General features: G+C 31.8%; 1 pseudogene; it reads left to right on the top strand.

Moving 5' to 3' along the window:
* LOC149530565 (actin-related protein 4-like) overlaps window positions 1-27,313 on the top strand; it is a 157,340-nt pseudogene that overhangs the window by 43,984 nt on the left and 86,043 nt on the right.

The raw sequence follows: 27,313 nt of genomic DNA, 5'->3' as shown, positions 1-27,313 counted from the left end.
TATATTGCATTTTAGGATCTTGTACATATTTGTGTTTTGTTGTATTCACACTACGTTATAAAGTGCCTTGGGTGGGTTTCATGTTGGCCATATTTTCCATCTTCCTTTATGAAGTGAGTGTTCCTTCCACAACACTAGCCTCATGATTGTTGATGACATGTTCTATTATAGGTGTTTGTACTTATTTTGCATTGTCAATGTTCTTGGTTCTTCTATTTGTAGTGCCTCTCCCATTTGATTTCTATAAGTCATCTTGATGGATGCAACCTTGTTGATCTTTTTTTGTGATGGGTCATGATTGGGATGATGAATGGTCTACACCCTTGAGGTGATTTGATTTGGGTTAATGTATCAGTTGCTTTGATCATGCTTATGGTTGATTTATGAGATTATGATGTGATTTATGGTTCACTGAGGCTTGTGCCAGTGGTTACTAGGATTGATGTGGTATCATGATGTTGTTCCATGATTACCCTGAGATGTGTGCAGATATTGCACTATGTACTATTATCTTGCTACACTAGACTAGGTTCATGTAGCAGTGGTTAGTCATGTATATGATTATGTTTTCTTATGTGTTTTAAGTGTCTTTTCATGTTGTTTAAACAACCATCATTAAATACCTAAATAATTAGGGATGGATTGTCCATGTTAGATTTAATAATTGTGTGTTGTGGATATTTACCCTATTATATTTTGATCCTAGAGATATTTATTAGTTATGTTATGTTTTACATTGAGATGACCTAAGGGTCAGATGTGATACTTTGATTTTGGTATCATAGATGTGTTGGAAATATTGAACATATGACAGGTTACTGAGAGGGGAGGGGTGAATCAGTAACCTCAAAACTTTTAAATAATTTAGCACTTTAACCATATATACTATTCACCATTCATTCATCTAATCTACTGCATATATGAGAGATCAAACATTTATAACACATGTACACAGTGATTTGGTAACCCAAAAACCTTCCAAATAGAAAGTAAAATTGGGGTGGGGATGATACCCACAAAACTTTGTTACTACAGTATGAAGTTAGCCTATTAAGGCTTACATTGACCACTTCTGGTGATCTACCCTGTTAGGAGGAAAAAGGACTACTAGGTCCACCTTGTTAGAGGATTTACAAACATACAATGAAGTATGCACTCTGTTAGGAGATATATACAAAGACTGTTAAGTCTACCCTATTAAAGGATTTACAAAACTGATTCACCTGTTAGGATGAAACAGTGGATCTACTTACAAACTTGATTTCTGATTAGATCCTTGAAGTATAGATCACCTCTTGTGGTTGATGAATCTTTATTGCTCCTTGTAGACCTTGTTGAATATTCTGCTTTGCTGTTGATTCACTTTCATTCTTCTCAAAGCATTACATGTCTATCTTGATACTCTCATGCATACATTGTAAATGATATAATACCTTACATATATACCATTCCAATAATTACAATTGCAAGGTTGGTCGAAACACAAGTGAACAAAATATTACTAAGTTGGCCAAATAGTAGAAAACTTGAGTTCTTCAAGCTGACTTGGTAACCTTCTAATACTCAGCATCCACTGCATTACTTGGCATTGTCATGCACTCGGTAGAAGTAGAAGCTCGGTCCATACTAATCACACAATGTAGCTTAGAACTCGGTAACCATTGGAGACTTGATAGATATAGTATCACTTGGTAAAAATTGAATACTTTGTTTTCCTTGCTTTTACTCGGTAAACACTAAACTTTCATTACTCAGTAAATACTGGACTTCCATCACTCGGTAAACACTATGAAGCTCAGTGAACACTGTATGCTTGATAGATACTGCTGGGTTGCACACCCACTCGGTAGCTTCATGAATGCTCAGTATGAATTGCTTGACTGCACACTCACTCGATAGCTTTAGGAATGCTCAGTGTGAACTACTTAAGTGATGAACCTACAAGGTAACCACTAAATGCTTGGTATACACTATAAAATGAGTGATGAACTCAGTAATCATTCAGAATCGAGTAAGTGTTGTCACTAATGACAAATACAATATAATGCCAACAATCTCCCCCTTTGGCATTAGTGAAAAAACACTTATAAGCCAAAGCATATGTACATAACCTGACTCAATAAATTTTGGTTTTTCAAAATTGATCTTTGTAGAACTGTTGCATATACATTTCTATATATATTCTTGATGACTTATAATGTATATATAAAGATACTTATGTACACATGCTAACTCTATTAAGTGCTAACTCCCCCTTTCACTTATAGTGATAACTCTCCTCACTTATTATGTTGAATCTCTCCCCTTTTTGACAATAATTCCAAAGGACTACATATATAGTGTATATGACTACACCAAAGTGAGATAGAAAATCTTGATGTACCTTAAGGATGGTGGAAAAAGTATTATCTCAAGTCTGTTGCAAAATTTGACAGGTGCAGAGAGCAATTTGAACTTCTGCTGATAATTGGATCATGTGATCAGCCACTAAGAAGTTTTGATCTTGGACCAATGTTTTACAATGAGCAATATGTTTCTGCATTGTGTCCATGATAGGAAGGATAATGTTCTAGATGTCTATGAGTGTAGACCGGATCCTTGCTTCCTCTCTCAATAGTTCTACCTATACATCTGCCAAATATCTGATTTTGGTGTAATGGGAGGTTGTGGAGGAGGACTCCACCTTTAACTTGGATGCACTTGATTTCATATCAATGTCAATCTTATTTAGCTTATCCTTTATTTCTTTAGTAAAACCAAAAACATCACAAAGTTTGGCAAAAAGTGATGCTACATTATTAAAAGAATTTTCAAAATTACCCAAAAATGTTGACAATTCAACTTGCTTGATTGCTATCTTTTGAGCAATATGCTCTAGCATCTTATTATCAAATTTCCTTTCAGCATTTTCAATTAGTTTCTCTTGTCTGGAAGAATATTCATTAAATTTATGTACTGCCTCTTCTAACTGAATCAAAATGTGTTGAGTAGAATCTACTTGAACACCTATAGCATCTATAATTATATCCTTGGCATTCTCAATTATTTTGTATTCCTTATCCCTTTCTAATCTTAACTTTTTTTGCATAGCTTTCATCTCTATGAATTGACTGGCTAACCTCATCTCTTCAATGGTAGCATTGTCATAGTCAATCTTTGGAATCACTATTTTTGTGTCTAAGTTAATGTCTTCTCCAATTTCCTTTCCATTGATCAAAAGTTTTAATGGATGCTTTTTTTTGACTTTTGTGATGACTGATTTGACCTTAGGAACATACATAATAGTGGAGATAGAAGGGCTACCAGTGAAAAATGGGATAGGATTCAAGGATTGAATACCAATAGAAGTACTAACCGGATCAAAAACTGAAACACTTCTTGAAAATGGTATCACACTTGGTAGAGTACCCATAGTAGTATCTGAACTGATTGGAGTCAAAGTGGATATAGATAATGCTGATGAGAACAAAATTCTAGAACTTATTGGAATTGATGGAGATAAAATTGTAGAACTTATTGTTACACTCACTGATGGTGAAGGAGCGAAGGAGGCTGACTCAGTAGCTGAAGAAGTGACAGACAGCTTGGTAGATGAAGTGCTTAGCACATCTTTTTTAGATACCTGGAGCTAGGAGGTGGCTGGTGAAGATTGAGCTATGGTAGTGACTGTTGTGCTCAAAATTTCACTTACAGAAGCTATCTCTATAATAGATTTAACTGTCTTTGGTGGAGAGTGAGGAATGGATGCAATAACTTCTGCTGTAATTTTTACTGGATCTTCTTCATCTTTTTCTTCCTCAAGTGCTCCTTCCTCCTTGTCTTCTTCCTATTTTTCTTCCATTAGTGCATGTAGCTCTCTTGGAGTAACTGTGATGGATGGAGTGCTATCAAAATTGTCGTTGTCACTACTACCATCATCCTTGATTTCAATAGGATCATCACTGGACTTTTGCAGATGATAGATGTTCTTCCACATGTTTGTTGCATCTCTTACAACATGTTCAATGTCCTTAATTCAAATCAAACATGTGTGAAATCTAATCATCATTTTACCTTCATTGCTACCTTTATTTTTGCTTCAGTAAGACTCGGTAGAAGATTCTTCAGGGATTGCTCATATATGTCCTTGGCTATTTGGGCAGCTGACTCCCATCTTGGTTGCAATCTCTCCAATAGCTCTTTGGAGATTTGAGGGGCAAGCTGGTCTGGGGAGTATTTCTATTTTCCCATCTTATTGAGTACCAGTTCCTCAATCTGCATTTTCTCTGCATCAATACTTGTTTCAAATTTCAATGCCTCAAAATTTTTGATGCTAGCTCCCTCTTCCAATTGTTTTAGCCTTTCCTCAAATGTGATTGGATGCCTGACAAGTACAATTTCCTACTTGCCTTGTTTGGTTCTTCTAGAGAATATTATAGTAGGCTACTTCTTAGGTTTAGTGATAATCACCTTCCCTTTCTTCTTTGGCAGTTCCTCTTCTTTTTCAAATTCAATTTCTTCACCTTCTTCTTCTTCTTCTTCATCATCCTCACCTTTTCCTTTAGTAAGCATAAGAGGGTCAGTTGCAGTTTTCAACTTTTCTATCTTTCTATTGCCTTTTCTTATAGCCTGGGGTAGCTTGATTTCAAGCTCAATTCTAGTCTTGGCTTCATCATAAGTGCCAAAGGTAGGAAGCTTAGGATATATAGGCTCATTTACTAGTGCTTCAATAATGTCCCTGACTTCATCAATATTCAGCTCATAAGGAAGAGGTTTCACCCATGCAACTCAGGGTCTGACTACCTGAATGTGTACTCTATCACAATCAACCATGAAGCATACATCATCTTTGTAATCTTCAACTAGTTTTGGTAGAATTCAAAACCAATTATTCATTCTTTCCTTGAAATCTTCAAAATAATTATCCATAACCTTCTCAAAGTTTTCACCCATGTCAGCAATAAACTCATTAATCTAATATAAAATTGGAATATCTTTTCTCCATACAATTGAGCCCTTTGATGGAAAGAATTTTTGAATATAGAAAAATAAACAAATTAACAAGGAACCAAATTTGCAGGGATTATTCTTTGAATTCCTTATCCTGTCCATATTCTTGTTCAATTATTTCGACAACAATTCTGACAGGTCAAATTCAAGATTTTTCTTCACAATTTTGAATGCCAAATCAACAGCCTCATAGGGCACACTGTTCAAATGAATGGAGCTATAAATTTTGTGGGCAATGATGTGAATGCCAAACCTTAATTCAACATCAGATATAGTGTTGACATTCAAACCTCTACCGTCCCATTCATCTAGGGTTTTCTTCTGTAACTCCTCCCAACCTAGGGTTTTGGTAGTTTTTGCTTTACTTAGCATGGGGAGACTAGTAATCTTATGAATCATCTTATTGGTTATTAACATTGGCTACTTTAACTATAGTTTCCCATTGTGAACATGACTGAGTATATACCTGATCTACTTAATTTGGAAACTTCTTGGCATATGTGAGATATGGGTTAACCCTTTGGTCTCTAGATGCTTATGCTCGGGTTTCAAAGAGCCATCAACACTCATTTCTCCTAGGGCATTTTCCATCTCTAGGTTTCCAATCTCTTGAACAGAACATTTGAAATGTGTACAAATGTCATTTATGAGAAGTACCTTTGATGGAGTTTGCCATTGAGCTCCATTGGGGTCAAGTGATTCTGTAATTGCTAGAACTAGCTTGAAATTTGGCGCCTTCCACTCCACACCTTTAACTAGCATTTCTAAACCTCTTTTTGCCTTGGTGTTGATGTTACTCCCAGATGCCATCACTACTTGGTAGGTGTAAGAAAATTTTGAACAAATTCTTCACTTGAAAATTGCTTGAAATCGCTTGGAATTGTTGGAAATTTCTTAGCTCTGTAATCGCAGTGAAGAATGAAATCAAATTCTACCCTTTTGATGAAAATTTTTCCATAAATGCTTGGTACGACGGTAGCTAAGATGACATAGTTCTTTACAAGCTGTCATTCACTTGCTTGGTAGAAGCTTACAACTCAGTGATCGAATAAAACTTTTGTTGCTCCCAACCTAGCTCAACAAGGTTTTCAACTGACTTTCCTTGGTAGATGCAACTCAGCAAAAGATATGCTTTCTTTAATCCTTGTGTATCCGAAATATAGATTTGATCATTTTGCTTTCTTTTATTTTGGAACTGCTTGAGATATCACTAGAAGATGAGTTCCATATCCTTGTTTATGGATCTAACTGGAGATGGTGGAGTCACCCACTTCTTGAGTGACATTGCCATCATTTGAACTATCTTGCTCGGTAGACTTAGGAATCCACTATTGCCTCATCTGCTTCCAAATTTTATTAGCTTTAGCTTTCTTTTCATCTTCAACTCTTCCTATGCTCATGCAATTTTTAGCTATATGATCGAGTTCTGTGTATGTATAACATCTTACAGTAGTGTCCTTCCTTAGGTGATGTCTTGCACAGTTTATACCAATATGTCCATATTCTCCACAATAATGACATCTACACCAGGTATTGTAGTCCCATCCAAATATTGCTTTAACAAGTTGTTCAGGTGGATTTAATGATTTGGATCTGCATTGGAATGCCTTGTGACCATGTTTCTTGCATTTGTGACAATTTCCTTCAAATTTTGGTTTCTCCTTACATTCATCAGCTTTATGACCATGTTGACTGCAATTGTAGCATTTACCATTAGATTTACCTTTTCCATTGCTCCAACACTTGTTTGATGTGTGACCTAACTTACCACAGTGATTGCAAGTAGGTCTTTGATTCCTTTGAGAACCTTGTTTGGAGGTTTCACCTTCTTCCTTATAACCAAGACTAGCTTTACCTTTTTGTCTATGAAGATTCTGCTCACTTTGTTGATTTAATTGAGTCATGTCTGCTTGAGATTTTATTATCCTTTCATTGACTTATTTTTTAGTGATTAAGTCATTTTCCAAACTTTCATTGATTTATCTTTCAGATCTTAAGTCACTTTGTAAGATTTCATTGATTTGTCTTTCAGTGATTAAATCATTCCTCAAGCTTTCATTTTCAGATCTCAAATTCATAATTTCTTCATTTGCATTAGATAGTTGATCTATAAGATCTTCATGCTAAAGGGATTGATTATTGCTTGTCTCTAAGTCTTCATTTGCCTTGTTTCTCTATTCCAAAACTTCACATAGCCTGATTGATTGGATTTCTTGTTCTCTTTTAAGCTTTCTTACTTCTTCCTATAGAGAGCCATTCTTTGTTAGGAGTTCTTTGATTGCCTCATTAGCTTCATCTGAATTGCTTGATGGTAAAAGGTCTTCAATCTTTTCTTCAACATACTCATGGTCATTCATTTGTCTTGCAAGTGCCTTCCTTCTCTTCAAGGATTGAGAAAGATGCTCCTTTGCTTCTTTGAGTTGAGCCATGGCCATTTCCAGATCTAGCTTTTCATTTTCAATAGCTTTGTCAAATATAAATATCTCCATTCTCCTTGATCTTTGCTCAAGTTGTCAAACCTTATCCTAAGAACCACAAAAGCTCTGATACCAATTTTTGGAAATATTCAAGATATGATAGGTTACTGAGAGGGGAGGGGTGAATCAATAACCTCAAAACTTTTAAATATTTTAGCACTTTAACCATATATACTATTCACCATTCATTCATCTAATCTACTGCATATATGAGAGATCAAACATTTATAACACATGTACACAGTGATTTGGTAACCCAAAAACCTTCCAAATAGAAAGTAAAACTGGGGTGGGGATGATACCCACAAAACTCTGATACTGCAATATGAAGTTAGCTTGTTAAGGCTTACATTGACCACTTCTGGTGATTTTCCCTGTTAGGAGCACAAAGGACTGCTAGGTCCACCTTGTTAGAGGATTTACAAACATACAATGAAGTATGCACTCTATTAGGAGATTAATACAAAGACTGTTAAGTCTACCCTATTAAAGGATTTACAAAACTGATTCATCTGTTTGAAACAGTGGATCTACTTACAAACTTGATTGCTAATTAGATCCTTGAAGATAGATCACCTCTTGTGACTAATGAATCTTTATTGCTCCTTGTAGACCTTGTTGAATATTCTGCTCTGCTGTTGATTCACTTTCATTCTTCTCAAAACATTACATGTCTATCTTGATACTCTCATGCATACATTGTAAATGATATAATACATTACATATATACCATTCCAATAATTACAATTGCAAGGTCGGCCAAAACACAAGTGAACAAAATATTACTAAGTTAGCCAAACAGTAGAAAACTCAGGTTCTTCAAGCTGACTTGGTAACCTTCTGATACTCGACATCCACTACATTACTTGGCATCGTCATGCACTCGAATGAAGTAGAAGCTCGGTCCATACTAATCACACAATGTAGCTTGGAACTCGGTAACCATTGGAGACTCGGTAAATATATTATCACTCGGTAAAAATTGAATCCTTCATTTACCTTGCTTTCACTCAGTAAACACTACACTTTCATTACTCGGTAAACACTGGACTTCCATCACTTGGTAAACAATATGAAGCTCAGCGAACACTGTATGCTCGGTAGATACTACTGGGTTGCACACCCACTCGGTAGCTTCATGAATGCTCAGTATGAATTGCTTGACTGCACACTCACTCGGTAGCTTCAGGAATGCTCGGTATGAACTACTTAAGTGATGAACCTACAGGGTAACCACTGAATGCTCGGTATACACTGTAGACTGAGTGATGAACTTGGTAATCATTTAGAATTGAGTAAGTGTTGTCACTAATGACAAATACAATATAATGCCAACAAGATGTTAGATTACAATGCTTTTCAATTGATCATTTTGCATGATGATGCCATTTTGAGATGACAGTGTGTTTTATGATGATATCTAGTTATCCATTATTTTGACATATCTCATATTATATTATGTGATAGATTTAATGTTATGGTTATTTACTTCATTATGATATATGCAAACGTGAGTGATGTAAATGGACTATTTTGGTATAAGTGAATAAATGGTTAAATTAGGCATTTAATACATTTATTGCTTTAGCTACGTTATTAAATGCAATTGCACTTGATCGTGTTGTTTACTGTGCAAGATTTATATCCCTAGAAGTGGCACATGGAGTTAGTGATTCATCCATTCATATTTTATCAATGTGATCCCTGTATGGTCAATGTATCCTTATTTTAATTGTTTAATCAATCTTTTTGGTGATTATTAAATCTGAACTCATTTGCATTGTGTAATTAGATTAGTGAGCATGTTTGTGCCTTTAGAGGTTTGCATTATCCTAAAATTTGTTAAGGAAATTTTTGTTTTTTTGGGTTTTCGGGCTTTCAATTTTATTGAATTTAATTTCTGACAGCTTTGCCATAGATGAATTCCTATTTCTAAGAATAGCCTATTTCCATTTGGGTCAATTCGAGGTTTAACTAGGTTGGCTAGTTATTTTCCCTAATTGATTATTCACTCAAAAAATGAATAAGTATTGAAAAAGGAATTTAATTCCTCACTTCTTACTTTTGAATTAGAAATTTTGTGAGTAAAACCCAAAATCCTCTCCATAAGAAATTATTGTTATGTTCATTGTGGGAACCATGGGTGTGGCATCGTCATGAGGTTGGTCTTGTTGGATCCAGCTTGAGGAGACCTTGGATTGTCATGATTTTTGGCTACTTCTGTGGTGTTTTTATTTTATGGTTTAGATTCTTGTTTTTCCTCTTTTGGCTGTGAAGTAGGGCTCTCTTGTTTTATTGTTTCAGCTTCATTTCAGATTTTGGTTTTGGTAGCTATTTGTTAGGAGGTTGAGAACTAGTGTTCCCCTTTGTTTCTATTTGTTGGTTCTACCTGGATGGTCAGGTATGAACATTTTCCCTATTTTTGGGATGGGGGTCTGGGGTTTTGCACTGTTATGCAAGCCATTTTTGCATACAGTGTCTGAACTCAAATTTTATTGAATTTTTAGGGGTTTTATGCCCAAAGACCAAATGGGTTTTAATTTTAAAGTTTTCCAATTTTTGAGATTTTTACCTCATTTTGCATGCCACCCTATTTTCTCAAGTTTTCTTAGCATGAGTTTGGTCATGGACCTAGATCATCTATTTGGATGTTAGTTAGACCATTGTTTCACTTTTATGTTTGCATTGGGATGCATGTCATCTCTGTACTCCCAACTTTGTGTTTAGTTGAGTGATTTTATACCTAATGCTATGGTTTCTCTTGGACCTTTGTTTTGGTTTCGTTGACACTAGTAGTCATGTACAATCCATACTCCCAAATTGAGGCCGATTGAATGAGTTTATGATGTTTGGTCTTGTTGCATCATTATGATTCATGTAGAATCTATACTTCTAGATTGAGGTTGGTTAAGTGAGTTCATGATGTATGGTTTTATTGTTCTTGGGATTCATGTAGAATCTATCCTCCCGAGCTTGTTTTGGTTGAGTGATATTTTTCTTGTGTTCTCATCTAGTCCTTGTGTTATGATCTTCATGATGGTGGTACAACACATGAGTACATGTGCATAGATTTCTTGAGTGTCTTGGGTGTCTTGGTTGTTTGGCCAAGCACTTTCTCGCATCATATGGTGCACATCCTTGCACAAGAGGTGCTTCCTCGTGTGGCATGTTGCACATCTTCATGCAAAAATGTATCAATCTATGGTCCTCGCAAAAAAAAAGGGGCATCTCCATTGGATTTTGGGGATCAATTTTTGGTGATTCTAGTACCCTTTGGGTTTACTTAATTTTCCATACCTTGACAAATCTTACTTTTTTTGTACTATTGTCATTTTGGGTTTTTGTTTCATGTTGTGTGTGTGTCAGTTCAAGTAGTGGTGTTTAGAGATTCATTGGTTATCAAAATGGTGGTTAAGTCTTCCATTGTGATCTATGTGATCCATGTATGATGTTTTCATGTGCACTCATACTTATTCAAAAAGAATCATGGCTTGTATTTCATCCTTGTTCCACAGATCTCTGGACAGGGCATTATAGATATTGCATTTAATTTCAATGTCCATGTAAACATTATAGGGGTATTATGTTGGTTCTATTTCTTTCTTGGTTTGATGGAGTGAGCTATGTATTCAATATTTGATCCTATGTGCTAGGTGATTGTAGTAGCTGGATACCTATGCATTTTAGTGAGATGGGTCATTTACCATATAGACATTCTTTCATCCCTATTTTTGGAGGCCATAAAGGTACCTTTCATCTTTGATTGATTATATCTTCAAACTTAGTCTTCTCTACCTGGTCATGTTCTATACAGTGGAGGTTCTTTAGATCAACATTTTGGTAGTGTTTGTAGCTTCATGCTTCACTGGTGTTCTTCATGATCATATTTTGTTCCTATCTTCTAGGGCATTCCCTAGTTTGGAGGCTTCCTCATTCCTTCACTAGTTATTTTTAGCATTATGTCCATCTCTTTTTGGAGTAGGGTTTTTCCCATGTGTTTTTCTCTTTTTCTTCTCTTTTTCAAAGATTTGGTTGTGCTTGGGTACCTCATTAGGCTTTGTTGTCAAGACCCGATTTACTTTTAGTAGTAGTTTCTAGGTTTTTAAATACTCCCTAAGTTTATCTTGGGTGGGGGGGGGGTTAGAGTAATAATTTTTTTCTTATTAATTAAATCATATTGATTTAATTATTAAGTCACTTATTATCTCTAGTTTACTAAAGCTAAACTTTGGGCATATAATAATTAATTTTTTTATTAATTATTATCATGTAAACTAGGTTTTTCTTGTTAGGGTCTTGATCTCCTTTTATAAGGGCTAATATCTTTGTAATTTATTTAGTCACTTTTGATAATAGAAATCTCTCTTTTTTCTCATCAAGAATGTCTCGTCTATGCATCTGGGAATTCCAGACTCAATAGCTTTTGCTTCTCTCTTTCTATGATAGGTGTTTGCATGCAGGTGATTGTTGGGAGTTGTGGGGTTGATCTTTCATCAAATTCAACACAATAGTTAGAAAATAGTAGTAGCTTGATTTGATAAATACAACTCACTTTTAAAATACATATGACAATGTAGCTCATCTTCTAGGTCATTGACTAAACTCCTTTCATGTCTCTATCACTGTCTCTGATCTACTTGAAAAATTCTTCAAGAAATCACTCTTCATCTCTACTTTTCTCCTTCTTCTTGGCCTTTTTCTCTAGTTTTCCAGTTAACAAAATTAGAGATTTCTAAGCTCTCTTAGGTTAATCCTTATGCCTCCTTAAATAGGTAACTTTTATCATTTCTTGCTTAAACATCACTACTGATCTTAGGGTTGTGATCACATTCAACACATACAATGAATCTATCTACCTTATCATTCATCTTCTTCCCTTCTAGAAACTTATAAAAAAATATCTTTGAATCCATGCTTAGAAATTCTCAAACATGGTTTCTCTTGCATTAAATGCTCCAACTCATCAATACTTATCTCTCACACCCTTTGACCAATCCATAAATTCAATTGTTAGTTGGACATCTCAATTCCTTCACAAAATAACAAATGATGACCCTCAACCAAAAATTAGATATGTTGGAAATATAAGAGGAGTAACTAAGAGGGGAGTGGTGAACCAATTACTATAAAAATAAATCCCAGATCCCTTAGATGTCAATACAAGTCAATACTCTGTATAAATTGTATTCTGTTGTAACTCGGCAAACACAAATGCATTTGGTTTACACTAGCAAATGTTGTAACTTGGTAAACAATAAAATAACTTGGTAACTGCTTAACATCTTTAAGATATTATATGTGATTGATCTTGTTTAACTTAGTTGCATACATATAAAAGAAAATAGCATAAACACAATTGACACCAAGATTTAACGTGGAAACCCAATTTGGGAAAAACCACCAATTACAACTAGTCGCTGATTTTCACTCTTCTAAAGTAAGCCCTATATGGAGCCAACCTTATTAAAGGTTACAAAAGGCACATTTATGTGTGACACTATTAGAGGATTTAATCACCTTGTTAGGAGTGGCCTTGTTAGAGGTCTTTAGACAATTCAATTAGAAATGCCACCTTGTTAGAGGATTTACAAATAGTTGTTAAGCCAACTTGGTTACAAGATTTAGATCACTGCTACAGTGGTTAAAGAGTTACAATGAGATGACTTGATTTCTGATGTAACTAAATTGTTGATTATATATCTCAATTCTAGCTTGTATACTTGATCATTCCTGATCGAATGTATCTTTGTAGCTCAACAAAGATATTGTTCTTATCCTTATAATTTTCTTCCTCTAAGCACCGTTAAATCTTCTATTCACTTCCACTTATGCTTCTCATTCAATTCCTCAACTTGAACTTATATTTATATCTTACACATTGTTAAGTCAGCTTGAATACAAATTAGAATACTTAATATTCATCTCCTTAGTCGACTAGAACCAATGACTAAGTCAATTGAGCTCAATATGTCAAAAATAAGAAAATCCTTTGCTAGCTGACCATGCTTAGTAGACACTAACTCAGAAATGATTTTCCTATGTTAACCAAGTGAACTCAGTTAACACTGCATATTCACAAAGTTCCTTTGGTAACCAAGTGAGCTCGATTAACATTGGTTCTATCCAAAATTTACTTTGTTAACCAAGTGACTTCAGTTAACACTCAACTTCTGCAAACTTTCCTTTGATGACTAAGTGAAATTGGTAGACACTATCTTCTAAACTAGGAAAACTCTAGAATGGTTGGCAGATACAAAAAACTATCTTCTTCACCCGAGTGAGCTCGGCATACATTGAGTGGCAATGATATGACATTTTGTGTAAAATCAAAGACAATACACAATTAACTAATTCATTCCAATAAGATCCTTGGCCTCGGTCATCACTAGATAACTCAGTCTTCACTAAATATCTTGCTTGGCTTACACTGACTTCATTCCATCCAACTTTTTTGATACTCTCTCTTTACTGGTGATTGTTTGACACTATATTTTCTCAGCTTCTATTGTTCACTCAGTTGACACTATCACAACTCAAATTCAACTATAAGTTCCTTAATCTTCTACTTTGAAGCTCTATTTAGCCAATATATATTTAGTCCTTCATTGATCATCTCTTCTATGCTTCAAAACAACTATCTTCTCCACTTAGTGTTATGATTAAACAACACATTATCTTGTCAAAGTCTAGCTGATCAATTGCTCATTGTAATTCTACAAAACTCAACCTTTCCACTAGGTCCTCTTGTTATCTCTTCTTTTCAAATCCTCTTCATCAATCATCTTGATATGGCACTCTACTTAGATAGAAACTATCTCACCAATAAGATTTGGCATCAATGACAACATAATAATTGTTCCAATTGTAGTTTCCAAAATTAGGTTGGTTGATGAGCTCAAAATTAAAATCCCCAATGTGGCAAAGAAAGTGAAGGACGAAAGAGAATTAGTAGTTGGCAGAAAATGGATAGTGAATGAGGATGATTTGGTGAGCAAGTAGTACTTGCATCTTTTGGTGATAGAGACTCTAAAGTTGTAGCTTTTCACACCCCTAATGTTTCCACACGAATAACCTATATCTTCTAAAAAAAATATGAAATATTTTTTATTGAAATGATTGTGTGGATATTTATAGTTAAAGCATTCCATAATGGAACTTTTTTATCCTTCAGTAATTTTCATGTATTGCAATTAAAACATTTCAATTGAGTAACATCTAACAAGATCATTTCTATTTTGTTTTAATAGATTTCTATAATGACTCTCATTTTGCAATGGTTGAGATTATGTTGACAAAGTCTACAATGATTTTGTAACAAAAAAATAAATATATCCAATTAAATATAGAAACTTCTCTCCAAATTACTCCTCTAATAGTTGTGTTAGAGTGGGGTTGTTGTTACATGAAAAGACCAATCTTTTAATGTCTAATACAACCACTCAACTTATAGTACACAAAAGGCGGTTAAGCCCTTTTCACGAATCCTGATCGGAGCATTGACCAAAATTTCAACAATTGCCCCCTTAGCATTACCCAAGGTTCTAAGGATTTGAACCTGTGACCAAGCTCTGATACACTTGTTAGAGTGGGGTTTCCATTACACCAAAATACCAATCTTTTAATGTTTGATACAACCACTCAACTTTTAGTACACAGGAAGTAGTTAATCCCTTGTCACAAATCCTGAGGGAAGCACTGACCAAATTTCCAACAAGTTGTCCTTATATGAATCCTTATATGTTATGTCTTTCCACATAATAAGAATTTGAAAAAGATGCTTCATAAAATTTATGAAAAATAATGAATGTAGGTACATAAAACAAGCATAGCTCATGTTGAAACATAAAAGTCATTTCAAATATATAGTCTTAAAAGGAAGACTTATGATACAATGACAATTAGAAAAGTGGGAAAGAAAAAGTAGAAAATTAAGTACAATAAGAGCACCAATTAGATCAATTTTTGTACCATCCCTGCATACTCATAATATTTAAGATAGATATTTTTCTAGCAATGCAATAGGTTGTTTGACCTATTGATCATTGAGAATTACACAACTTAACAGATAGCAAAGCCTATGCAAATATGAACCCAAGAATAATTTTCTCATAAATTTAAAATCTACAAATATGAACCGAAGTCTAGTTTTCTCATTAACTAAAATCTAGAACAAAAACCATAACAAGCATACTCGGTTGACTATAAACAATTACACTCAATACCCACTTTTTAAATATTGGGCTTGGTCTTTTTGATCATGAATACAATATCAATTATAAAAGAGGGAAAGAAAAAGTGACAAATTAAGTCCATCAAGAGCACTAATTAGATCCACCTTTATGTGATTCATAATATTTAAGACAAAAATTCCAACACCACAACAGGGCACTTAATCTAATGATCATTGAGAATCTAAATATTGGCCTGGTCTTTTTTATCATGAATACAATATCAATTAGAAAAGAGGGAAAGAAAAAGTAAAAAATTAAGTACAACAAGACCACCAATTAGATCAGCCTTTGTGTGATTCATAATATTTAAGACAAAAAAATTCCAGCACCACAATAGGGCACTTAATCTAATGATCATTGAGAATCACACAACTTTCAATATAGAAAAGCCTATACAAATATGAACCAAAGAATAATTTTCTCATAAATTTAAAATCTACAAATATGAAGTTGAACGGAAACCAAAGCCTAGCTTTCTCATAAACTAAAATCTAGAAAAAAACCAAAACAAGCATACCCTATTGGATGTAAACAATTACACTCAGTACCCTCATTTCAAACATTGGGCTTGGTCTTTTGGATCATGAAGAATCAGTCAAAACAAAATATTCAAACAAAAGCAATGCAAACCATAATCCAACACAAAAACATTTCGTACCCAATCTTCAATGATCATGCAACTGGATTGGATCATTCCATAAATTGGTTCCATAAAATATAAGGATCGGTAAAACTTTTATACTTGAAAATCACCATTTGTAGAGGCTTTCATCCAAAACTTGATGGTTTGCATGTTCTATAAAAATCTAGCAGCAACTAACTATAAAAATAAGATTAAATACGTGGACAATGTTAATGGCAACTTTGCAATCATATTGCACAATAAAGAGCATTGCAAGTATTAACTCGTTAGGGTGATAATAGCAGAGAGAATTAGGACAGGAAGTTGTTGTCCCAAATCCCCAACATTATGGACCTCCTTCTGAGATCTTAAGGGTTTTAGGGCAAGAACCTACCCCCAACTGGTGCGAGAACTCCCACATGAACACCCCTCCCTAATATTCTAATTCCTAAGGTAGTTGCCTCTGCAGATTCATAACTTTGCACCATCATCAACATTTTTTGATTCAATTCAGCATGGGCATCAACTCAATCGCAAGCAGTTACATTTCATTCAACAACAAAAGCAAAGGCAGCAGTACTAGAGTGCCTAGTTCACCTCGTTGACTACCAAAAGATGGGATCGATTCACATTTCTAACCCTTAGTCACCTTTACCTCAAAAAGTTCCTGTGCCAAATTTTTGTCTTATTTTTTTTGTTATGAACCTGAGTTGGTCAAAATTTTGACCAACACGGGGATAAATTTTTTTATAAAACATGAAGTCATAGGCCAATATGACCTTTTGTCAAAAATTATGGTAGAAAAGCAAGGGGAAATGTACTAGTGTATGATTAATCCTAATCAAGAAAAATGAATATGTAGTCCACATGACCTACACTATAAATTCATCCTTATTTCTAGGTAAAACAAAGGAACCACAAGTATATGCCATTACAATCAAAATTACAAAAAACAAGAGCTCTTTGGGAGCTGGAGTCCTTGCCTTTTGGGTCATTGTGGGGATTAGGTCTCACTAATTATTTTTAAAATGATTTTAGAGTGTGTATATCTTTTAATTTTAAGTACTTTATAATTGTTCCCAAGAATTTGTAAAATATCTTTAATTGTGTGAGGTTTTGGTTATCGAAAAGATAGATATGTGAGTTTAGTAGAATAAAAAGTGAAATGATATTTTACCATTTTTTGACATAAGTTCATTCTACTTAAATATAAAACATATATAATTTTGATTGACTCTTTACTATGAAATATTTTAGAAAATAATCATCAAAAATATAGAATAGTCATTAGAAACACTAATTTTTTTGCCAAATATATAAATTGAACATTAACATGTTAAAATATTAAATTTGTTAGTATTAGAACATTTGAGTTGAAAAAAGAAATCTTCTACTATAACATTTAAATTTTTAAAAAACTAATAAAAGAATGAGGTTTTTTAATATATTTTTCCATTGAAACAAGTTCATTGTAAAAGAATATAAGATCTAAGTTAATTATTCTCTTATATAAGATTAGAATCACTCAAATTTTCTCCCCACCTTTCAATATATTCACTAATCAAGCTATTGTTTTATTTCTAATTTATTTATTTATATAAAATTTATTAAATTAATTTTTTATTTTCTAACATAGATTTTAACAACTCAAATCATAAGGTATATACAACTATTAATTAAAATGATGTTTACCATATTGTAGAGATTAAGAACTTTTATTTACAAAGTTGAGTTAGATTTCATTTTTATGATCTCTCTGACAAACACAAAATTACCAGCAAGTAGCATATTACAAAATTAGATTAAGTAATGTTATAATAAACAATTGCACAAATTTCATTTTTTGATTGATGGGGTTGAGTGTAACCTTTTACTAACTCTCCAACACGTTCACATGTTTTAAAAAAGTTAAACAAGAAAAATGATTTAATACATGAAAAGATTATATAAAAGAATTCTTTATTTTCACCTCACTATAATACTGTTAGGTTGTTGCATTGTTATCCTTGCCATCAAGGTTCAAATCTCATGGAGATGAGGTCCCCCGTTTGTGGCCTCACTGGTTCATAGCTCCAAGTCAAAGTGTTTACCCCTCTTAAAATAAATAATACTATTGGTTAGAAGTGAATCTTATTCCTATTAATTAAATAAAATGAGCTATTTTAAACTTTTCTTTTTATGTCTTATGATACCTTTATAAACAAAATAGTATTTTTAAAGTGTGAAACACCAAATTGGAAGTTGAATATACCATTTATATCATCGTATACACATTGAGAGGTCAAATGTATTCTATCTAATAAAAAAATAGTTGAGAGGAGTCAAAAGTATTTTATCTAATTAAAAACATTTCAATGGGCCAAAAGTATTTTATCTAACCAACAACATCTAAGAGAACTCAAGTGTTTTATCTAATAAAAAATTGAATACACAATAATGAACGTCAAGAATATGATACTATTCTAAAATCTAATCTTATCTTTTGTTAAAGGCTTTTGGATCCCTTCAAAACCCATTTTTACCATAATCAATAAGATGTTACTAATTTGAGAATTCAACTATAAACAATGGTCAATAAACACAATGATCTCATCTCTCAAAAATTTCAAATAGCCAATAAATCTTAAAAATTATTTGTCACTTCTAAGACACCAAATAAATCTCATGATAATAAAAATTTGTTTTTAAAATATGTAATTGTAAAATCTATTAATGTTTAGTGTTTATACTAAATAATTAATCAAGTTTCGAGTAGGTAATGTTATAATATACAATTGTCACAAATTTCATTTTTTGATAGATGGGGTTGAGTGTTACTTTTTATCAACTCTCCAATACATTTGTTCCCATGTTTAAAAAAAGATAAACAAGAAAATTGATTTAGTACTAGAAAATATTATATATTAATGATTCTTTGTTTTCACCGCACTATAATACTATTGGTTAGAAGTGAATCTTATTCTTGTTCATTAAATAGAATTAACTATTATAAACTTTTCTCTTTATGTCTTATGATACTTTTATAAACAATATAGTATATATTTTTATGTGTGAAACACCAAATTGAAACTTGAATATATCATTTATATCATCTTTTAAACATTTGAGAGATCAAATGTGTTCTATCTAACAAAAATAGTGGAGTCAAAAATATTTTATTAATAAAAAAACATTTCAAAAAGACCAAAAGTATTTTATCTAATCAACAACATCTAAGAGAACTCTAATTGTTTCATCTAATTAAAAATTGAATACACAATTTTGAATTTCCTAAATATAATACTAATGTAAAATCTCAATAACCAATTACTATAATCAACAAAATCATTTCACCTGTATATGAAAATTCTAATAACCTAAAAAGAAAATTTAAAAAAAAAAAACAAATATATATCTACAACTCATTCGCATGAAACAATGATGTCAAACCAAATCTCCATAATATATGAATAATGTTTAAGCTATCACTTACACATTTCAACATTGTTTGGGAGTGTCACTTTTTTAAGGACACATCTTTTGATAGTGTTTTGATTGTAGTGCTTTCAACTGTATAGTCTTCTATTAATCCTCTCTATTCTCTTTTAAGCCCTTTTTTCTTTCTTGAAATGATTGATTTAACTTATTTCTTAACTATATTCAATCTTAATTTTTTATTGAAAAAGATGAATCTTTTACCTAATCACAATTTTAATGAATTTTTTATTCACCGTTTATTCTTCCTAAACTTTTGCTTTTCAATTAACTTGAATTCCAAATTTGTGAATAACTCTGCTACCTAATTCCCCACGTGAAATGTCTCTATGTCTTCTCTATGAACGAGCACATAAGGCCGGTTTGGTGAGCGGAATAGGAATACGTATTCTAGAATAGAACTTATTCATGTTCTCCGTTCGGTTCCAATATTTGATGGGAATTCAAAAATATATGTTTTCTAAAATTTTAAAAAATGGAATAGGAATACGTATTCCAATAAAACCTATTTGGGTGGAATTGCAAAACCCCATTTTTTGGTCAAAATTGGAATACGTATTCCTATTTTACTTTGCATTTCAATCCCATTTTGGTGCATCCAAACAAGGAATTCAAAATTTTTAGAATAGATATTCTTATTCCGCTCACCAAACCGGCCCAAATCTAGAAGTAAAATCTGGCCTATCAAAAGGGCACCATGGTCAAGTCTTCAAATCTCAGGTTCTCTGACTCAGAATCTGTTTACTAATGCTTTGTTTTTTCACTGCTTTGAACAGATGGACTCCCTGGAAGACCTGGAACGACTGTCAAATTTTGTGGAGGACTCATTTTCCATCGACAGTCTGGGGAAATTTCTGTCCTGCTATCTGCTGCCATCTGTTGACGACAAAAAAGACCATTACAAGTCGAGTGATGATGAAGAAAATAAGGCAAAGCAACAGACGCAGTAGAAGCAGAACAGTAATAATAATACCAGTGTTATATTTTCGGCATGCAAAGATTTAGGCACTCAGTGGATTCCAGTCCGTGCAAGAAGAGGCAAGCGATGTCGTGCAGGTGGCTGCGTGTGGACATTTTGCCCCCTTTTACCGAGCCACCTAGGGTTCGAATCTCAATCCTCCATTTTCTCCACTTCCGACTCCTCTTCAAATTCATGCGTCACTTATTCATGGCCGCCAAAGAAATCTGATAATAAAAACAGTGGAGCTCGAATTTCAAGAAATCTGATAATAAAAATAGTGGAGCTCGAATTTCAGATGATAAATTTTACAGTCAACATGAGGAAATTTTTGGGCCTCACCGCCTCATTACTCCCAACAGGTCATCAATGGATTTGTCAGTGTTTGACACGTGACAAAAATTTCAGACTAGAATATTAATTACACTTTTAACTTTTTCTTTTTTGGAGAAATTTCTGATTGTGAAAATAAGATATATACCCATTAAAATAGCATATAACTAATAAAAAAAGGATTTTAGTTTGCTAAATGATTTTAAAAATACACAGCACAAAAACTTTAGGATATAATCTTGCTTATTAAATGAAAAATTAATTAGGGGGGTGAAACGAAAATATTAGTTGAAAAAAGCAACATTAAAAAAATTACCCTATTCTCCTCTTTTATACTCGATACAAATGTATTCTCTCCTGTGTAGTGGCAAGACCATTGGGAAGAAGAACCCCTCTTTTTTGAAGATGATTTCTAAGTAACTACTTCTAAGTTACTTTTTTAACATTATGAATGGATTAATTTTTGCCTAGAAATGTACTTGTGATCTGATATGAATGCTCATATTTTGTTGTTAAATTCTCGTCCTAGAAATGCACTTGTGATCTGATAGGATGACTCATATTTTGTTGTTAAGTTCTCATGCTATATTATTATATCTTTAGGCATTTAAGCCCAAGAATAAGAGGCCAAAGTCTGCAATATGGCACTAAGTACTTAATATCATACTACGATCAATACATATGCTTTAGACAAATTTGCACCTTCTACATTGACAACTTAAATTATGTGCGATGAGGAATGATATCCATACCAATATTTGAATTATAGAACTTGAAGAAGTGATGAAGCATTTGGAGTATCACATTATATGTTTAAGCATACCATGCATGCTACTAGACAACCATAAGTAGTTGGAATAACTCCCCCAACTATGTATTATTCTCATCTTGATTATCAAATGGAATTCACACTATTTTTAATCATTAGCACTGGCCAAAAACTAGGATAGAGATATAGATAGAGATAAATAGCAATATACAACAATAACAACATAAACATATATGCAAAAGAAAAAAGATAGATAATATAGAGGAGAAAGAGGAAGAGAGATAAAATAGTAAGATAGAGTGATACCAACATAAGTTGTGTGTGTGTGTGAGAGAGAGAGAGAGAGAGAATTAAATATAATTATTTTTCTTAATAAAATAAATAATCAAAATAAAATCATAGTTATAATAAAGAGTTAAAATATATTATATTTTAATTAATGAAACTAAGAATTTAATTTTTATATTAAAACTCACATTTCTATAAGAAAAAATGAAATGTATTGAAATATAAAAATATTTTATAAGTAAAACTAATTGTTTAATTTTACACAATTAGAGAAGGTTTACTATTTAATATTTTGTATTTCCAAATTTTTCATAAAATTAAGTAATTTTTAATTATGAAATAAAATCTATATAATTTAATATGTACATTTGTAAATAATAAATAGATGCAATGCATATAAATTTGATGTTGATGAATAAATATGATGTGATAAATAAGAAACTAAATATAAGTATTTAATTTTAATACATAGTTTATAAAAACCTAATAATAATTTATATATCTTTTAAAATCGAATTATTTCTATTTTGTGGTTATTTCTTTAGTATGTTTTTTGATATAAAATATAATTATTAATTTAATATTAAAAAATATATTTAAGTTTTAAATGTATTTAAACTAAATGATAAATTGTTTAAATAAAATATATTAATAATAATAAATAATATAATTTAAAAATTGTAACACTTATCAATTATACATATTACAAACACTATTATAAAATATAATTAAAAAATAATATTGTTTAATTTATTTTTATAAAAGTATAATAATAGTAATAATTTAACTACTTTTATTAAAAAAACAAAGCTTTAAAAAAATTAGAAATTCAAATACAAAGATATAACATATTGAAATTATATTAAAAAGATATATTTATTAGTTTTATATATGTATGTATGTATGTATATATAAGTATAATTTGAACTTATGCATTACATGAAGTTTTAAGAACAAGATATATCAAATAGTCAAAAATAAACATCAATGTAAAATTAAGAATAAATATATTTAAAATAAGAAATTAAAAATATTTAATAGATTGTAATAATTAATATTGATTAGACATGTTGTGTGAGGTGGAAGATAAAATGATTGAAAAAAAAAATCTTATCAACTTGTCACAAATTTGGAAAATATAAAGTTATAATTAATACATTCATTAATGCAAGATGAAGTTGTTAGAAAATATTTGTATTTTTTGTTGAAGAAAATTAATTTTCTCCCCTATCAAAAATAGTCTGGACCAATAGAATGGATGAAAAATGTGATTTATAAAATAATAAAAAATTAGAAAATGATATAAACATTTGAAATCTCATATAATTTTTTAAATTCTTGGATTTAATTGGTTAGTGTTAATGTCATATTTGGATTGACATGAATGCATAAGTATTCCTGCCTTGGGAAGAACTAATAACATCTTTTTATGTAATGGTCTCTTACTTGCATTCTATTTTGGTGACAAATAGCTTAACAGACCTCTTTCTTTGATCCTCAAGGAGGAGACACCCCTCTGTTACATTATATATTGGCAAATGGGTATGGTATTTTCCTCCACCATCATTATTTATTTAAAATATTAAACATTCTCGTTAGCTTCTTTATTAGTTAATGTTCCTGGATTCTCTTGTGCAATTAATTTTTGGGAATCAAAAAAATCAAACATGTAAAGTTTGAAGTTCTTATATTTAAAAAATCATTTCTTAGCACAAATTTCAATTTTCTCATTGGTTGATTTCAATTTAGCTGGGGTTTTTTCAAATTATTTTATTCATAAAATATCAAAAATTCATGTATTGTTGGTCCAAACTTTTGGAAGCTTCTGATATAATAGGAGTTGTGAGTGTGAGCAAGTTGACAAAGAAGAGATTGCTCTGAATGCCAAGATTGAAATGATGCCTCTGTTGGTGGTGGCATTTCCATTCGCATCCATGACTACAGCTTCATCTGTGCACAAAAACCATAAATTACACCAATTACAGCCTATGAACATTGTAACCCTTGTCACATTTGAGCAACACAATTTTTGGCACTTATATTTTTTGGATGACTTCCTGCCATCACTAAGTTGTTGGAGACAAACGCAACCCTCTGGTCCATCTATACATTACACCCATTCATGACATTCATATATGCATTGAGTATATCCTCTAACCCTCATCCACACATCATGTACACTACCGAGCCCCTGCACCTAACCAGCTTTGGCTAGAAGATCTAGAGGTGCTCCCGGACATGGGCACCTACATGAAAATGACATCGCTTTCAAAATTTTCTACAATGTCAAACATCGAGGGTCATTCTTTCCCTTCCAAATGAACACAATTAAAAGTTGTGTAAGCCACCAATTCCATGAACTCAGTCTCATGCGACAAGGGTGCCTAACATGGGAGTCAAAGAAAGATCTGTAGCGGGAAACATTTAATCAAGATATAACCACAAGTCTGGTGATAGGATTTTCAAACACAATCTAGTGGCCCAGCTCCTCAGCCACAAATTTATCCTTCTTCATAAGATTTAATGAAAAAAATCCAACTGGAGAATGGAAAACATAAATTTTAAGGCAATTTATATTTTTATTATAGAAGCTTTTGCCTTTGCCATGTGAAATACTGAATTTAGGCCTACGATTTTATGCTTTCACCTTCTTCTGAAATATGCATTTGATGATAATAATACAAATAGAACACATAGAAGCAAATGTTCTAGAATATAAATCCTCCACCTCTAGTGACAAACAAGTGAAAGCACCAATTTTTAATCTTTTAGAAGGAAGGGGGTAAATAAAACTGAAACCAACACAACATTCACAGAAAGAAAAACAACCACCTTTAATCCCTTAATAGAAGAGGGCAAATAAAAAGTAAACCTAAGCTCAACACATCATTAAATCCTTGAGATTGTACCAAATTTCATGCCACACCCAGCTAGTAATTAATATTAGTCACATCACACTTGTTATTGATCTCTTTACATCGAAGTTGTAAGGGGACAGGTTAATCTTCAGACAAGATGTACTAAAGACAAAACATAGTCAAACTTTTTTTTTTTCCACATTCACGAAAATTTAGTTATTTTTTTCCCAAATTTTTTGTTACTTTCGACTACAAAGTATGCAAATCATGAAGATCAAATGTTGAAATTATCAGAAAAATCTATGATGTTTTCAATTTTTTGAAAATTGGTCAACTGTACCTTTGTAGCGAGGATAGCTGTGTCTAGTTGTAATGGGATAATGCATCTGAAATTATTAGCAACCACCATTTGGATAGCCTAAAAAATAACTACTACACCCCCATTATATCTCAACCTTGTCACAAAATCAAACCATTAATTTAGACGATCATTCTCTAATCCCTCAATTCCCAAAACCATCGTTTAAATATAAAACAAGAGCTCTTGGAGAGCTTGAGTCCATGCCTTGTGCTATTGGACAATCATAAGTAGAAATGAAGATATAGTATCATATTTTCCTTTCTCTTAGTTTGAGTGAGGCTACTTCCCCATTGTCTTATGATTGAGGTGATTGTAATGAAAAAAAGCATGCATCCTCTTACCTAAATTTTGAATCACTTCCAAACTAGGTTTTCTATAACTTTGATTACTAAGCTTATTTGCTTATAGATCAAATGCATTAAATTTGAGCAAATTACATTCTACATTAATAGATTTTCATGTGATTCGCATGGTATTGCATTTATACACAAATGTGAAAGTCTAGGGGTCTTGTCTCAATCTTTAGACCTTAGTATTCAACATTAAACCAAATCATAATATCAAAAATCTAGGATCTTCTTAAACTATCAATATAGAGATTATTTGTGTAATGTGATCTAATATTGGACCAAAATAGTAAGGTCCTAATCTATCCAATCCCATAAAATGTCATTAATTCTATTCTATATTATTAAACATAATAACAACAATATTAACACACATCACTCTTGAATTTTCAATCCTTAATATATTTGTTTTCTTAATCTTATTTAACGATTTTATTGTCTGAGTACAAAAATATTGGTTAAAAGTTTAATAGAACAATATAAGATAAAAGTGTCAAAAAATTAATTAACAAGGTCATCTTAATCAACTATGCTAATATAAATGATAATATATTAGTTACAATTTTTTTGAATAAAGCAATATTATTATATGGATGCAAATTTATAAAATTTATTACAAAAATATTGTTTAAAAGATTAATATAACCTCAAATTTAAAAATATTTTGTAATTACTATTTTTCTTTCATAATATTATTTTGATTGCATTATAATTTTATTTTAAAACTTTCATTTTAACTTAGGAATTGCATATTAATAGAATATATTTTACTGACTATTGTTTTATTAGAAATCTAGGAAAAACTTTTTACGTGTTAAAAAAAATTAAATTAAATAACGATATGCTCCTATGAAGCAAATGAATGTAGAAAAAGAAATTAGAAATAAGAAAAGTATTTTATGTCAGCAGTTGGCAGCAAATGGCTTGTGGTGATAAACAATCTATGTCTATTTCACTGAGAGATAAGTAACATAGAAAATTTGAATGGTGTTTCTACTGTCACATAATTTATTGCTATTAATTTCATCCACTTTTTTATATTGATTTTTTTGGGACAGGGTAATCTCCAGACAAATTGCACTAAAGACAAAGCAAAGCCAAACTTTTTTTTCATGATTTTTTCCTTTTTTCGTTTTTTGTTTTCGACTACAAACTTTGCAAATCATGAAGATCCAATTTTTTCAGACTTAGTCCGATCATAATTTGTTATACTATACTTTTTTCTCTATTTTTCTATTTACAAAAAATCAATTAAACCCTAGAAAATTCTTTGCAAACCAATAGAAAATTAAAAATTAGTATCTAATAATTATTTTTTAAATCTAACCTTTCAAAATAGGAGATATGACTCTTGATTAGTCATAAAAATTAATTAGATAGTGTATAAGGCAGGGACTAACAAGATGGTAGCTTTTATATATTTTAGTATTAATTAAGATTTAAATAAGATTTAAAATATACTAAGCTTCCATAATAAATAAATTTACTATATTTACAGCTAAAATCAGTTATTCTATTCTATAGAAAAATGTAAATAATAATTGTTTGCTAACATAAAATTAAAGTTTTAGAAGTTTAAAAACATAGCAAATAAAAGTGAAATATT

This window comes from Cupressus sempervirens, chromosome 11 (assembly GCF_028749045.1).
Source record: "Cupressus sempervirens isolate cs-2001-9-10 chromosome 11, ASM2874904v1, whole genome shotgun sequence".
NCBI lineage: Eukaryota > Viridiplantae > Streptophyta > Pinopsida > Cupressales > Cupressaceae > Cupressus > Cupressus sempervirens.
The sequence above is the reverse complement of the archived record's forward strand: the minus strand, read 5'-3'. Positions and strand labels throughout refer to the sequence as shown.